Genomic DNA, 14,310 nt, shown 5'->3' with positions numbered 1-14,310 from the left:
ATGGTAATGGTCAGGAAATCACATGTAGTCCTGACAATCAGCCTTCGTTTGAAGCCAATCTCAACTTGCCGGAATTGGCATAACATTGTTCCCTAACGTGTTTTTTTGAAGTGCGGTCGCTCAAATGTTTGTGGTAAATTGATAAATCACTGCTTACGACCGGCGACAGGCGTCCACCGTGGCCGAGTGAGCTAATCGCTCAAGTTCAGAGCGCGGCGTAACCGCGCCGTCATAGGTTCGATTCCTGGCGACGGATCAGCATTTTTTTTTCAGTCCGTGACTTAGTTCTGCAGCTTTGCACAGGATGTCGCCGCCGAAACAAAAAAGAGCTTTCGTTTCGGTTTCGGTTCTTGACTGTAATCTTGAGCTGCCGTTTCTTTTTTCTCTTTATTATATGACTTTTTTAGTGTATGTTTAAACACTCCACGCGTATCATATCGTTCAGATCTACATTTGTAATTCTTACTTTACTCTTTTATAAACGCCCTAAGGAACAGAACGCCCGATCAACTATGGTGAACAAAGCTCTTTCGAACTTTTGTACGCGTATTGTGGTGGAAACTTATTTCTCCCTTCTCAATGATGTCGTTACGACCTTCTCAGGTACCTACAATTCAGCAACGTAAAGGAAGCGAACTAAGCTTAGACAAGCGAGGCATAGTAATTAAATGACAAAGTTAGACGTTTTTGCAGTTGCTTTTATTTAGGGCTAACGCAAGTGTTTTGTCTTAATCTTAACGAACGAAGGGGAATTTTTCGAGGGGTTCTTTTTTTTTTGTTAGAGACTACTAATGAAACCAACAGATAATTAAGCCAATCAAAGAATAGAAAAAATTATTTGTTCTTTTTCAAACAGCAGTGCAATGATTTTGCCCTAACTTAAATGAAATCAATATCGCTATCTCGACAAGCATCAGCGGACGGCTCATGTACCCTTCTATATGCTGCGCTCTCAACTCGAAGAGACTGTGCGAAATCCCCTTTCCTACCTGGAGTGGCTGTGTTCTCTTACAGCAGCATTTTGTAGAGTTACGTGAGACTGCATCTGAGTTAGCTGCCTGCAGCTTCACTTCATTTGTTGCTATCGCACTCATTGCATCGTCCTGGCGGTGAAACTGGGATTTTTATTCATCTCTTGTCATATCTATCGCCCTACGTGAACAGAAAAAAAACAGCATGCCTTCTCCTTAACATCACATAGCAATGTGCGCTGCATCGGATAGGTCCGTGTGATATGACGTGTGTGTATCAAAGCTTTCGGGAAGTCCAGGGACTGGTGCTCCCAGTTACAAAACGAAAATCCTGTGATTCAGCAGCTTTTCGCACGCACTCGCAGCCCACCTCAACGTACCGCAATGAGATGCCTCACAAACATATTATGGTTTGGGCACGTATAACTCCAGAAATTATTATTACTAGTATAACGCTGTTGAAGATTTAGTTGCCTGTTTTTTTCGCTGGAGCATTGCAACCAAGATATTTGCTGCAGTTTCGGTTTCGATTTTGGAAGTGGAGCAAGTAAACTTCTAATGTTTTATTTTTTATTACCACACAACCCATTACTTAATAACGAAGAAAAGGAACCCAGATTTTAGTTAACCTCAAGCATAAGAAGACAATACAAAACGAATACAAGGCAAGCATGAGGGCAGCCATTTGAAATATAATGAAGCGTTTTAAAGAAGTACTCTACTATTAGAGACGACGCAGAAACGTAACCAGTAATAGTAGAACCAACGCAAAGCTTGTATTGTGAATCGTCGCCTTTTTTCTACGGGAGCAGCGTTCTCTGCTTCTGCAAGTAGTGCTGCTCTTTTGCATTACATTTACTTCCCCTCCGAAAAAGAGCCATCCTGGGTAATTACGGACAGCTGCACAGTGACAGTGAGGCTTTATCAGGTCCATATGCACAATCTCATGCCTCGACATTGTTTGATTACATTACGTCTCAAGCGACTTGACGGCGTATATGGTAAAGTACGAGGCTTGCTACACGGTACGGGCCGTGGTACTTCGGAGGAAGTTTCGTAGACCGACCGGGGCCACCTAGGAGTCCAAGGCCAGGCCCGTAGCTAGGGGGTATGTCCCAAGGGCCCGCCTACCCTCCCAAAAGTTATACGGAGGCGGTGTTTTACTGACAAGAATATTGAGAATAGGTGTTTCTCTCAAACTGTCAAGGCCTTCAGCAAGTGCCCCCTCCCTTTACCCAACAACCCCCCCCCCCTCGCTGACTGGCGCAGGCCGGTGGCGGGGAGCGGTATGCACGGCACAGACGGCGAAACGGTAGGCAAACGGTAGGCAAGCAGACTCGGAAGCGAGCGTGGCCGCGCGCGCCGTTGCCATAGCAACGACGGAGAGATCTTCAACCGGTTGCTTTGGTGCTGGCTTGCGTTTCCTTTCTTGAATTCTCGGCACTCGCCACTTTCCTATGAAGAATGCTGTCTCACGCTCATAACGTGCATGCCATTTGTGACCTGGAAGTGCCGGGCGCGCGGCGATAATGCAATCGATAGGCATGCACGATATCAGGACTGTTTTTTTGAGGCGAAACGACACCCTTTCAACACGTTCTTTAGTGTACGCTGCTTTCCTGAAAAGCATAGGTAATTTCATAGGGAATATTAGCCGATTACACACTGCCTTTGTTGCCGCAACGCCACTTCACGCTGTTGAAAGAGTAATAAGAGGGAGTAACTAAGAGGGAAGTCCAGGCATGGACACATGCATGTTGTCTTTACTGATGGATTTCCCTTAACAGGTACCCATGTTAGCAGCAATGTACAACAGAGTGAATGAAAACAGCGAGGAAGAAGACTTCAAAACTAACCAGCGCTTTTCGCTTTACAGTTCTGCTTACCGATTCAATGAGCCAAGTATTCGACGCTCACTAGATTGCCCTCCGCACTGTGTTCCCGAGCCAAGCCTAATTACGGTTCATCAAAATAATGAACAGATCAAGCTCGTCTTGCTTGTTCGCCTCAGGTTTATGACTAACGTGGTCGGTAATGCACTCTACATATATATATATATATATATATATATATATATATATATATATATATATATATATATATATATATATATATATATATATATATATATATATATATATATATAAAGTGCGCGTGTGTGTGTGTGTGTGTGTGTGTGTGTGTGTGTGTGTGTGTGTGTGTGTGTGTGTGTGTGTGTGTGTAGAGAATGCCTTGCGGGTAGTACTCATTGAAAAAAGAAACGATGCCTTTACTAAAGTTTCAGCCGTGACACCGCCTACGTAGATCAGTGTCTTGCGAAGCCCATGCCACAGCCCCAGCGGTATGCAATGCCCTTTTTCCGGTTTTTGATGTGTGCTACCTGGAAGTTCATTCAATGTAGAAAGCGCCGCGCGCATGCGCCGTTGCTCGACATGCGTTCACTAGTAGCCGCGAAGGCAACGCCACCTCTCAACGTCAACTCCTTTTACTCTTTTATAAGCACAGAATAAATCCAGAATGCCTAATAACGTGCGGATTATTTTAAACGCATTTTTTTCTTTAGTAAATAGCAGCGGACTGCGTACAGCATCCTGCACATCTCATTCGTGCACTATGAAGGCTTGCCCGTCAGGCAACGCGACATGCCGTTGTGAAGTTCAAAGCGCAATTCAATAATACAAATCCTAATCATATGGTGAAAAAAAAAAGCTCGTTTACGTCACTGTAATTCACAGCCAGGGTCTTGTGACACATTTCGATCAGTTGTCAGTCCCTTTAAGAAAGCACATCGCGAATATATATATAGTGATAGAGTAAGTATTTACTCTAAAAAAGCGTGACCTCACTCAAGCTCACCTTATGTTCCACGATCCCAAATATTTGTCCATAAGTAAATATTGAGAATGTTATTGTGTACACATATTTGAACTTTCTCACTATCAAGGAGGTAATTTCCGCGTCGCTACAAATCTGCCCTAAATGGTGGCTCTGCGCTGTACAGCACACGTGTGCGCTGTACAGCGCAGAGCCACCATAGGGCAGATTTAGGGCCTAATCTAAGAAAACAAATAACATGTTATCAGATTGACAGGAATTCAATTCTTTGAGCTATTTCCACTCAGACAAAGCTGAGAGGGAATACCATGTCTAGAGGGTGTTTTCTAAAACGCGTGCATCTATGATAGCGCTGTGCTATTGATGCGCATTAACCAGACTTCACACCTCTGTGCAGATATCCCTATTATTAAACTCGAGGCTACATGCCAGTTATCGCTTCTTCTGAAATATTATTAATTTTTCTTAGTCGCTTTCGCGCGTATTTCTATTGCAACTTTTATGTTGCAGTAAAATTTAATATTCAATTATATATTTCTTACTATCTATTTTACTATGATTTCCTTATTTACAATAGAGACAAAACTACCCGATACAGTGGAAGGGACTTTCAAGGTGGGCCTACACGTTTGAGCCAAAAAAAAAAATCTCAACCAGGAATGTCTTCGCAGCTTTGACATTTGTATCAAGCCAGAAGATTCCAGGATTCAATACGCGGCTGATATTTTGCATCATGAATAAAAAAAAAAAAAGCTCCGGTTTTGAAGACCCTCGAGCGGAGCTGTAATCATTCCATTCGATATGGGTCATTTTCCGTTGGGCTTTCAGAGGAAGAAGACTACTGCTTGAAAAGCAGTAGATATTAAGGGAAAAAGCAGATTTCACTAGGCTTTATCTGGCTGAAGACTGGTATTTTTCAGTCATTGCTACGAGCGAAAAACTACTAATCAAAATTCCTGTGCGCATAAACACCATTGTTCTCTTAAGGGAACCTCCTGGAAAGAAATGTTTGTTATTCCTTTGGAACGCCTGCACATCTTCGTGGCAACAGAAGGATCTCCACTCACAACTGAAGAAATTTTGATATGCTGGGTGAACGAAAGAAGGGGGAATTAAGGGTTCGCTTTTCTCTGATGTGTCTTGTGACCCGTTGTTGAGCAAGTCAAATGCATTTTGTATGCTACATCAGGAGTGATACAGAATAAAGAAGTGATCTTGAGAGATTGTTGGAATAGTTACTATATTATCTTGCATTAACAATCGTTGTTGTCAGCGCAAAAACGCCGAAATTCGCTCTTCGGAATTTCTTTGTGCTGATCAAAGTGGACGATTGGGCCAGTAGGTGATTCATGATCGACTTTGTGCTTGCTGTATTGCAAAGTTGAAAGAGACTGCGCCTACAGAACATGAAAGGAGAGCTTCAGGGAGAACAACCAGGCCAGAGTAACCTATATGTGTATCTGCGCCAACAGGAATCAAGACAATCACCTCGAGCATACGAGTCAGTCAACCGTGAGAAAAAAAGGGAAAAAATAGAAAGAGAAAGAAGAAATGCAATTAGGATAGATAAGTGCCTTTTTTAGCGGGATAGACGGCAGATCTAGAGATTATTACACAACACGTCAGTCGTATATGTTCTACTATACGTTCATTCCTAACAAAAAGCTAACCAAGTTCACATTTTCCGGTGTACAAGATCATCTTTCAACGACTGTATCATTTTTGCACAGCCGCTTAGACAGCGCCAAGCTTGCGGTGGCAGCCACATTTCAATAAGAACTAAATGAAAACGAATAAAAACTATCTTTAACTTCCTTTTTTTTTTTTTACTCTCATTCCTAGCGTTCTCAAACTTATCCAGTTCTAATTTGAGGTAACGCAAGGAGCAAACAAGCATCACCCAAGTGGTACACCAAAGGAAATTCGGTTTATTATGCAACCACAATATCCTGTTCGTACCCAAACATAATGGTTCCCGCTAGCTGAAAAAAGAAACTCGGAAAGCAGCATGCTGCTCCAATATCCCACCGGTGCGGCCCAGCGCAAGAAACTAAACAAACAAACAAATAAAAACACGATTCTCTTGATGCATCGTGGGCGCATCTATAACGCCCGGACATTTGGCATGGCACGTCTAGATAAACTGCCAATTCATTGCCAGTCGTCGCCGTCGAGATAACGCCGACACACATCGCTCTCTTTTCCGCGCACTGAGGTGAAGCGACAGTCTCGAGGCGTGTGTACTGTTTCTTTTGGTTCTCTTTTATTTAGTGCCGCGTCACTGCATACGTCATGGCGGGACTTTTGAATTCTTTAAGGTCGATACGCCACGTGGTGTCGTTCACGCGAACTAGGCCGCTGGTGTCCAGAAAAGCTGCATATGATCGTAGTCAGTACTGGGACAAATATAGTACCATATGCTTTTAGTATGGCGGAGGGGATGCCATCTGGGCCACATGATAAGGATGGTTTTAAGCGCTTAATGCATTCGCTGATCAGATTTTCATCCAGCGACAAAGCACTGGATGAGCTAACTGCCTTGGGCTGTTGTCTGATATCAGTGCTGGAGTCTGAGGCCTTATAAACGGATGAGAAATGTGTGGCAAAACAGTCAGCGACGGCATGCACTTCTACCCCATTTGAGTCTAGTAGTCTGAAGGACTCTCCGCTTTTGCTAGACCGTTTACGTACATACTTCCAAAACTCAGCCGGCCTGTCAGAGGCGCTTTTTTCTAAGAATTCAATGTACGAACTATGATCCCGTTTATATAGGCGTTTAGAGAGAGTTCGAAAAAAGCTGAACTCTAATAATAATAATAATAATAATAATAATAATAATAATAATAATAATAATAATACTTTTTACGTGCGACTACACAGCCGCGATATGATTACGAGAGAGGCCGTAGTGGAGGGCTCCGGAAATTTCGACCACCTGGGGTTCTTTAACGTGCATCTAAATCGAAGTAAACGGGCCTCTAGCATTTCGTCTGCATCGAAATGCGACCTCCATGGCCGGGATCGAACCTGCGTCTTTCAGGTCAGCTCGCCGAGCACGGTAACCACTGTACCATTGCAGCAGCCCTACGTGGTAATCGGCTGTCCTAGACCGAAAGATACAAACTCGTAGGCTGTGGTCGCAGCCGAGAGTCTAGAGGACTAGCGTGTGCTGATGAACCAGGCTCAAAACGCAGCAAAAGCCAACGGCTATCTGGAGGTGGTCACCCGCCAAAGGTGAAGGCGACACGCTGGCTCTTGAAATAATAAACGTTTATTTGAAGGAAATGCTTGGCACATTTGTGCCATGCATTTTCTTCAAGACTGCCGCAAACCGACGGTGTAGAGTAACACCTCTTTAGCAGAGCCGAGCACCTCCACCACAAAAACTGCTACAGCATTTTGCACTTACGTTAAGAGGAGCACGTGGAGAATTCATGGTCACCGCATTCTTTTTTTTTTTTAATTGTTGCTGTAAATATGTTGAGGGTTCAGCAAAGTTTCCTCTGCAAAATTAGCGTTGATGATAAGTCCCGTTTCGTGGTTAGTTTCATGCACAGAAAATGGCTTTATTTTCTTCTTTGCAACCGTAATATTAAGAATTTCATATTCTTATGAATTCGCGAATATTACCGGTTCTTAAAAGTGCTGCCTTTGCACTGAATGACCTCGGAATTGTCTTAATCCGAGATTATTCATTTACTAACAAAAGAAAGAAGTTCACTTTCGAACTGCCGAGTCATGTACGCATAACACACAAAGTACTCAATTCAATCTAAAATATCGATTTTGAGACTCATGTTGATCTCGCGTGGAATCGCCCAATACTGAAGTCGCATCACTGCCTTATTTTCCAACCTCCCTCCCGTCCTTCCTTTTTCTTTTATTTATTTCCTTGAACTCTGGCTCGCGCTGCACACACGAGTACGAGCACACGTCACGACTCAGCATTTATATCTGGACGGAGAAACTCGTATTTGCAGCTGAAGGTGATAACATATGTCAGACGTCTACTGCGAAAGTGAGGAAAGTTCAGCTCATATATCAAAGGATTCACCGCATGGGTTTACCTTCGGCTGATTTGACTGCCGGTCAACTCTGACATCAACGCGTCTCGTCTGTTGAACACTGGCATCTTTGTAAAGGCTGAACCAACAGCTGTGGCTTTGCAGACAAAGGACAAGTTAAGGCAGCGTCTATAGAGGATTGTCCTGGATCGGTGAGCACTTGGATTTGGCTTGATTAAAAAGTTCAATGAACTTATAGTAGCCAGCTGGTGAGTGTTCACGACATCTGTTCGCTCGATCTCTAGCTGAGCAAATGTCATGCACAGAGTGAATGACCTCTCGACGTCAATCGTGGAAGCAGCTTCGGCGCCTTGGAAATAGTATAAGTGCCGACTGCTTAGGCAAATATCAGTGGATCTAAAAATTTTTTGACAGCCTACTAATTTCTGCGGATGGTTCACAGAGATGAGCTCGGCGCAGGGGCACCGAAACTATGCAGCATTCTATCCGGCTAGAATGATTAGCATGACACACTGCTAAAATTGTTAATAATTGTTAAGATTTTTCTGTGCGCCAAAAATTTCCTCTATCTTGTTTGATGAGGTCATTGCTTCCACTGAAAGTGTAATATACCTTCTCGTAGCAAGCACAGGCTATATATCTTGGTGATTTTATTTGAAATAAGAGCCCATATCTTCCAATGGAGAGGGCCCACGATGCGGCGGTCGGGCTTGGCCTGACTGTCCCAACGTGGGAGCGGCCCGCTGCGCGTTGAGCCGTGCACCTCAGGAATTACAATAAAGTTTCGCATCCATCCATCCATCCATACATCCATCCTTATCTTCCAATTGAAACTACAACATAGAGAACAAATACAGCCTGTTGGACTTTAAGGGCGTAATTTCCTTGAGCAACATACCTTGATAGTTAGTCCTGGTAACATTGTAGGCATCTACCCCTCAAATGATCAAACTTTAGATGTCTCCTGTTCTGACGTTTACGTTTGTGTATCTCGACAAACTTAGTCCGTCAAGAAAGATAACTCCCTGCGACAGTCCTTACGAAGGGCTTACCCAGCATTGTACAAACTGTGTGGTGTCTGTGTGGTGACTACCTTGATTGTATTGGCACATTGTATAAACTGTGTGGTGACTACCTTGATTTGCACGATTACTTGTCCACTATACCTAGTGGTCTGTGCCGATCACCGACAATGTTGAACACAATGTACACCTCAGGGCTTCTTTTGAGCATCATACACAAACGTATTTCCCAGTAAAGAGTCTTGGCGCTCGGAATATACGAATTGGCTTCCTGATAAACATCTAACTGCCCTAACGGATAAAAATCGTGCGCGCCGACATCTTCAAATACGGTACCTAATGAGTGCGTCGAAAAATATTCTACCGACTTAGTTTCGGACTCCACGCAAGTATATTACCAGAAACCGGAATTTAGGAAATGCCTTTTTTGTTCCTTGCGCTGCTATTGCCCCAATTTGATATATGAGCATGAATTAGAGGTTAAGAAGTGTTCTTATAGTGCCTATAAATGCCTATTTTATTGCGATAGCAATTATATGGACAGTCTCGGCTGATTTTGGCCGTCGCCGCCGTTATGCACCGCATATATATATATATATATATATATATATATATATATATATATATATATATATATATATATCAAAGAGAAAAATAATTCAGAAAAACTTTCCGACGCGCGGAATCGAACGGGGGACCTCCCGCTTTCCAGCGCATGGCGTTAGACGGTTACGCCACCAACAGCACCGTCTTTGACTCTGCTAACGGCGAGCTATTTATATACACCACTTACATCAGCATGCTTTCTTAGTTACCACATAGATGGCGCGATGTGCACGCGTGGCGCGCTTTAAAGATCGTCGCCCCGTTCCTGCGAACGCCGTTGCTCTTCGACCTACAGGGCATGGTCGCCTTCATGCGCTTATCTCGAGGAAAGAAGGGGGCGGCTGGCGGGGGGGGGGGGGGGGGCGGGGGGTTGTATGTCTTGTGCTTTCCCCGCGATGTCCGCGCTGAAGTCACAGAGCGTACGAAGGTCGCTTCGCTCTTGGATGTGGTAGCGAAAAGACAAGGACGAAGGGAAGAAGACACACACACTGGCGCTTCGCTCGCTGCAGCGGCCGCGTTTGCGAAAGGGGCGCGCTGTTCAAACAGAAATAAGTAACAACTGGGACAGTTAGCTCGCGCTCGTCTTGTGTGTACCTGTTCGTTCGTTTCGTGCGTCCTGCTTTATGTTTGAGCAGTGCGCTTCCAGTGTCGAGCTGTGACGCATGATAGTTCGCGCTCGTCCTGCGTGCGTTCTTTTCGTGCTTCCTTTGGGCTCGAGCGACGCACTGGAAATTTCGAGCTGCTTTCCGTTATTCGCGTTACATTCCAATTTATTGCTATCGCATTCATTGCTTCGCCGTTACGGCGAAACTGTGACTTTTCGGTGTTTGTGCCTAAATGCTTATAAGTGCCTATAAATGCCTATTTTCAAAATCGGGGCGTGTATGAACACTATTAAATGCGAAGCATTTCTTAGCGAACCTCTGGCACTTTGAGCGTTTCTATCTACGTATCTATCTATCTATCTATCTATCTATCTATCTATCTAGCCGCCTACGTCTGGGTGCTCTCATGATCGCCTCTTTAACCTAGTGTAGACCAAAATTTGCTTGGGAGGGTAAGAGGATTTCACGAATATGACTGCCGGGTCATGACATGAATAATGTGAAAATCCTGTCGCGTACGTCGTCAAACCCTTTCCACTAGACACGTGTGGCACATACCCGTTTGCCACGGGCCGCGGCATACGGGTATGCGCCACAGGTGATTTACAGTTCATATCTACCCAAGAACGGCTAGAACAGGCATTGGTAACTTAAATGCAAGTGCGTTAAGAAAAACCAACATCGACAGCGTTGACTTGACGAATGGAAAGAATGAAAATTAGGATCCCAGCAGGAATCGAACCCAAGCCTTCTGCGTGGCAATCAGGTATTCTACCACTGAGCCACGCCAGGTCTATAAATTGCTTTGGAAAAACAGCCTACGCAGGAGTAATATCGGTGCAACGTCAATTGTGGTTGTGGTGCTTGCTATCTAATTTTATAAGAAAGCAATGAGCACTACATGATACTCCTAGGATGTGTACTCCTACGATACAGGCGTCATATCAGATTAACGTCTGTGGTTCCAGTGTTGCCTCCGCTTTTATAGCAGTCTAATAAACATTACATTTGTATTCCTATGATTCAGCAAGCTATATAGTGAAGCATTGCTTGACCCCGGAGGGATACATTAACAAAAGTTAAATATGATATCCACATCACCGCACCGTAAAGTTCCAGATTGATTGAAAGCCGCTTTGTAGACTAGGCAACGTAGGCCACATACGCCCAGGTAGTCTACGAATACGACAAGCGCCACCCACTGATGTTGGTCTACGTAACACTATCCAGGCCTACCAGCCTGGACGGCCCATACCTCACCAACGCGAAGGGTGGCTTCGGGTTCCGACTGTCGCCGGCTCTATCGACTTACAATTTATCGACAAAATGACCGAGGCATCCGCGAATTCCGACAGCTCTACTATACCACATACTTCACTACCCATGGACCCCTCGTCACCGCGATCACGACCGGATCCTATAGCAAGCTGCTGGGGCTCACTGATCACGGTGATGATGACCTTGTTCAAGAAGTGTCAAGAACTTCTTCTACACATGCACACGGGTTCGTGAAACGTGCGTGCGTTCTCCATCATAAGGGACAATAATAATAATAATAATAATAATAATAATAATAATAATAATAATAATAATAATAATAATAATAATGTCTGGGGTTTAACGTCCCAAAACCAAGCTATGATTATGAGAGACGCCGTAGTGGAGGGCTCCGGAAATTTCGACCACCTGGGGATCTTTAACGTGCACCTCAATCTAAGTACACGGGCCTCATACATTTCTGCCTCCATCGAAAATGCAGCCGCCGCGGCCGCGATTCCATCCCGCGACCTGCGGGTCAGCAGTCGAGCGCCATAAGCACTAGACTACCGTGGCGGGGCATCATAAGGGACAAGTATAAGCGCTACATATCAGCTTACCGCTTCTGGTGTTGGTTATACCCACGTTGCCATTGGGAGCGTTACCCAACCGTAAACAACTGGTTATATAGCACATGTGCGGCTGTTCAACATATATGTGTGCGTATAAAATTTGTACAAATCTTTAGCGTCATTTTGTGACGTGTCGTTCAATAAACAAAAATTGCATGCTTCGCATAACATCGACTCCCACGGTACGTGGCATCTGCCGAATTTTTTTAGCCTCAAGTTTCACTTTCGAGTGCAGCTTGAGGCCGTTGTTCATGTCACCGGCCAACATTTATTGCTCGAAACTCTGTGGAGTTCAACCTAGTCCTCTGGTTCAACCAACTCCCAGAAAACAACCGGAAAACAACAGCCAAGGCCTTGTTCCTGAGTGCACTCTCTCGAGTGCGCCCGTTCAAGGAGAAGTTGCCTGACGTACCCATTCCACGAGAACCTATCGTGACACGTTGGGGTACATGGCTAGAAGCTGTTGAGCATTACAACTGCTACTTTTTGGACATGAAGGTCGCGATTAACGGCTTCTTAGGTGATGATTTAGAATGCTGCAGCCAGGAAGGCTCAAGCTGTCCTCTCTGCAAATAGCCCCCATGGAGACCTCGCATACTTGTGCGGCAACTTCACGTTCCTAGCAAACGCTATCAAGAAAAATCAAAGTTCGGAAGAAACTCTAATTGCGATCATTGCGCTAACTCTCCATGCACAGCAAAGAATCGCCGCCGTTCCTGAAGGAGCAGTAGCCGAAAGGGCACGTGCGAAGTTACAATCGGTCTTGGACAATAACAAGGTATTTTCTGCCCTTAAAGAAGTGTCAGGAGTCCTTGCTCGTGAGCTCTCTAAGATCCCACTGTCAGTTAAGTCATCGAACGTCTCCAATTGAAACTACTTTCCAATAACATCTATCGACGTCGAGCGTTCCTTCTCGGCGTAGAAGCTCATTTTCAGCGAGGTACAATTTTGAATACAAAAATTTGGAGATGGCGGTAGCTTGCTATCGTTTCCACAATTTTCGCAGTGATTGTTAGACTACGTTCCGCGTGCTCTCCAATCAGATTTCTTCAAACATGTGCACTGCAAATGGGCGGAAGTGTATTTGGCAGTGTAGGGACATCTTGCCTGTACAATTCGGATTATGTCATTGTATATGAGAAAATGCCAGAGTTGCAACTACAGACCTCATGTAAGAACCCGTTAATTTCTTAATAAATCGTCGTCTCTCTTGCATTTATTATTTGTCAGTTTTTGTTGTGTCATATTTAATTGCGTCAGGCAGACATGAAGTCGCGATTTTTTAAATCAGTATTTCCAGCATTCAAGTATTCTTTTACGTGCCTGTTTCACTATATGCGACGCTCGAGTAAGCGACAGTGTACATTGAACATGAGTGTGAGCAGTCAGCAGTGTGCTTGTTGAATTAAGCCAATTGATCGCCATTAGTACGGCAGTTATATGAGGCAATTATACGGCTATGTTCAACTGTTGGCGCGTTTGCGCCATGATAAACAAAAACATTTGTTGTTTTCCTCTCGTACGCACGCCTTCGCTTGAAATTATTTGCATTTATGTGGCAACTGATTGTGCCTATATTCACGACGTTGAAGGCCTAAAACGTTGTTTTGCCTGCCTTTTTTTTTTCTGGCGCCTAAAACGCGCTTTCTTAATACCTAAAAATTTGGCCTCTAATAATTACAGTCAAGATAACGACTCATATTACAAGCCTGAAAAAAAAAAGAACCCCTGATGGATGGCGGATTTTTGGAAGTATATCCGCAAACGCGCAGTGGTTTCGCCTGCTCAACTCTGACGAGGGATAAGTCCAAGTTATTTATTAATTTATTTATTTATTTATTTATTTATTTATTTATTTATTTATTTATTTATTTATTTATTTATTTATTTGTTTGTTCATTTATTTATTTATTGGTGACCGTATATCACACATTTAAGATTTTTCAGTTGGCTCTTTAATGCGTCAGGAATCTTGTCTCCGTGGTTTTTAAAGCGAGAAAGGCGCAGTTTCCCAAGGAAGAATACAACGTTGTTCGGACGACGGCATTCGGCAGGGCAAAACGGCTCGCTGGATCGTTCGTATAAGATGAGCGATGCACAACGTGTTCCCGACGAAGGCTCGGGATTCGGTGTAGGGCTGCCACAGAACGCAGGACGAAGCTTGCGGGTTATTGCCGTCAACAAAATGTCAGTTAACGTTGCAATTTGCAAGAATGCCGTCCCCTTTTATTCCCATTCCTTGCCCATTCCTGAAGGCAATTTGGAGTAAGGATTCGTGAAGCATATCGATACAAATCTCAAAAATGACTAAAATATGGACGCGGATTATGAAATACAGTATTTGTTCCACGGTTATG

At 44.0% G+C, this 14,310-nt stretch overlaps 1 protein-coding gene across 1 annotated transcript in view; it reads right to left on the bottom strand.

Moving 5' to 3' along the window:
• Positions 1-14,310, bottom strand: part of LOC119391761 (endothelin-converting enzyme-like 1) — a 61,349-nt gene that overhangs the window by 32,079 nt on the left and 14,960 nt on the right. The window lies entirely within an intron of this gene.

Source organism: Rhipicephalus sanguineus, chromosome 4 (assembly GCF_013339695.2).
Source record: "Rhipicephalus sanguineus isolate Rsan-2018 chromosome 4, BIME_Rsan_1.4, whole genome shotgun sequence".
In the NCBI taxonomy this organism is placed as follows: Eukaryota; Metazoa; Arthropoda; class Arachnida; order Ixodida; family Ixodidae; genus Rhipicephalus; species Rhipicephalus sanguineus.
Note: the sequence above shows the minus strand (reverse complement) of the source record. Positions and strands in the feature narration are given on the sequence as shown.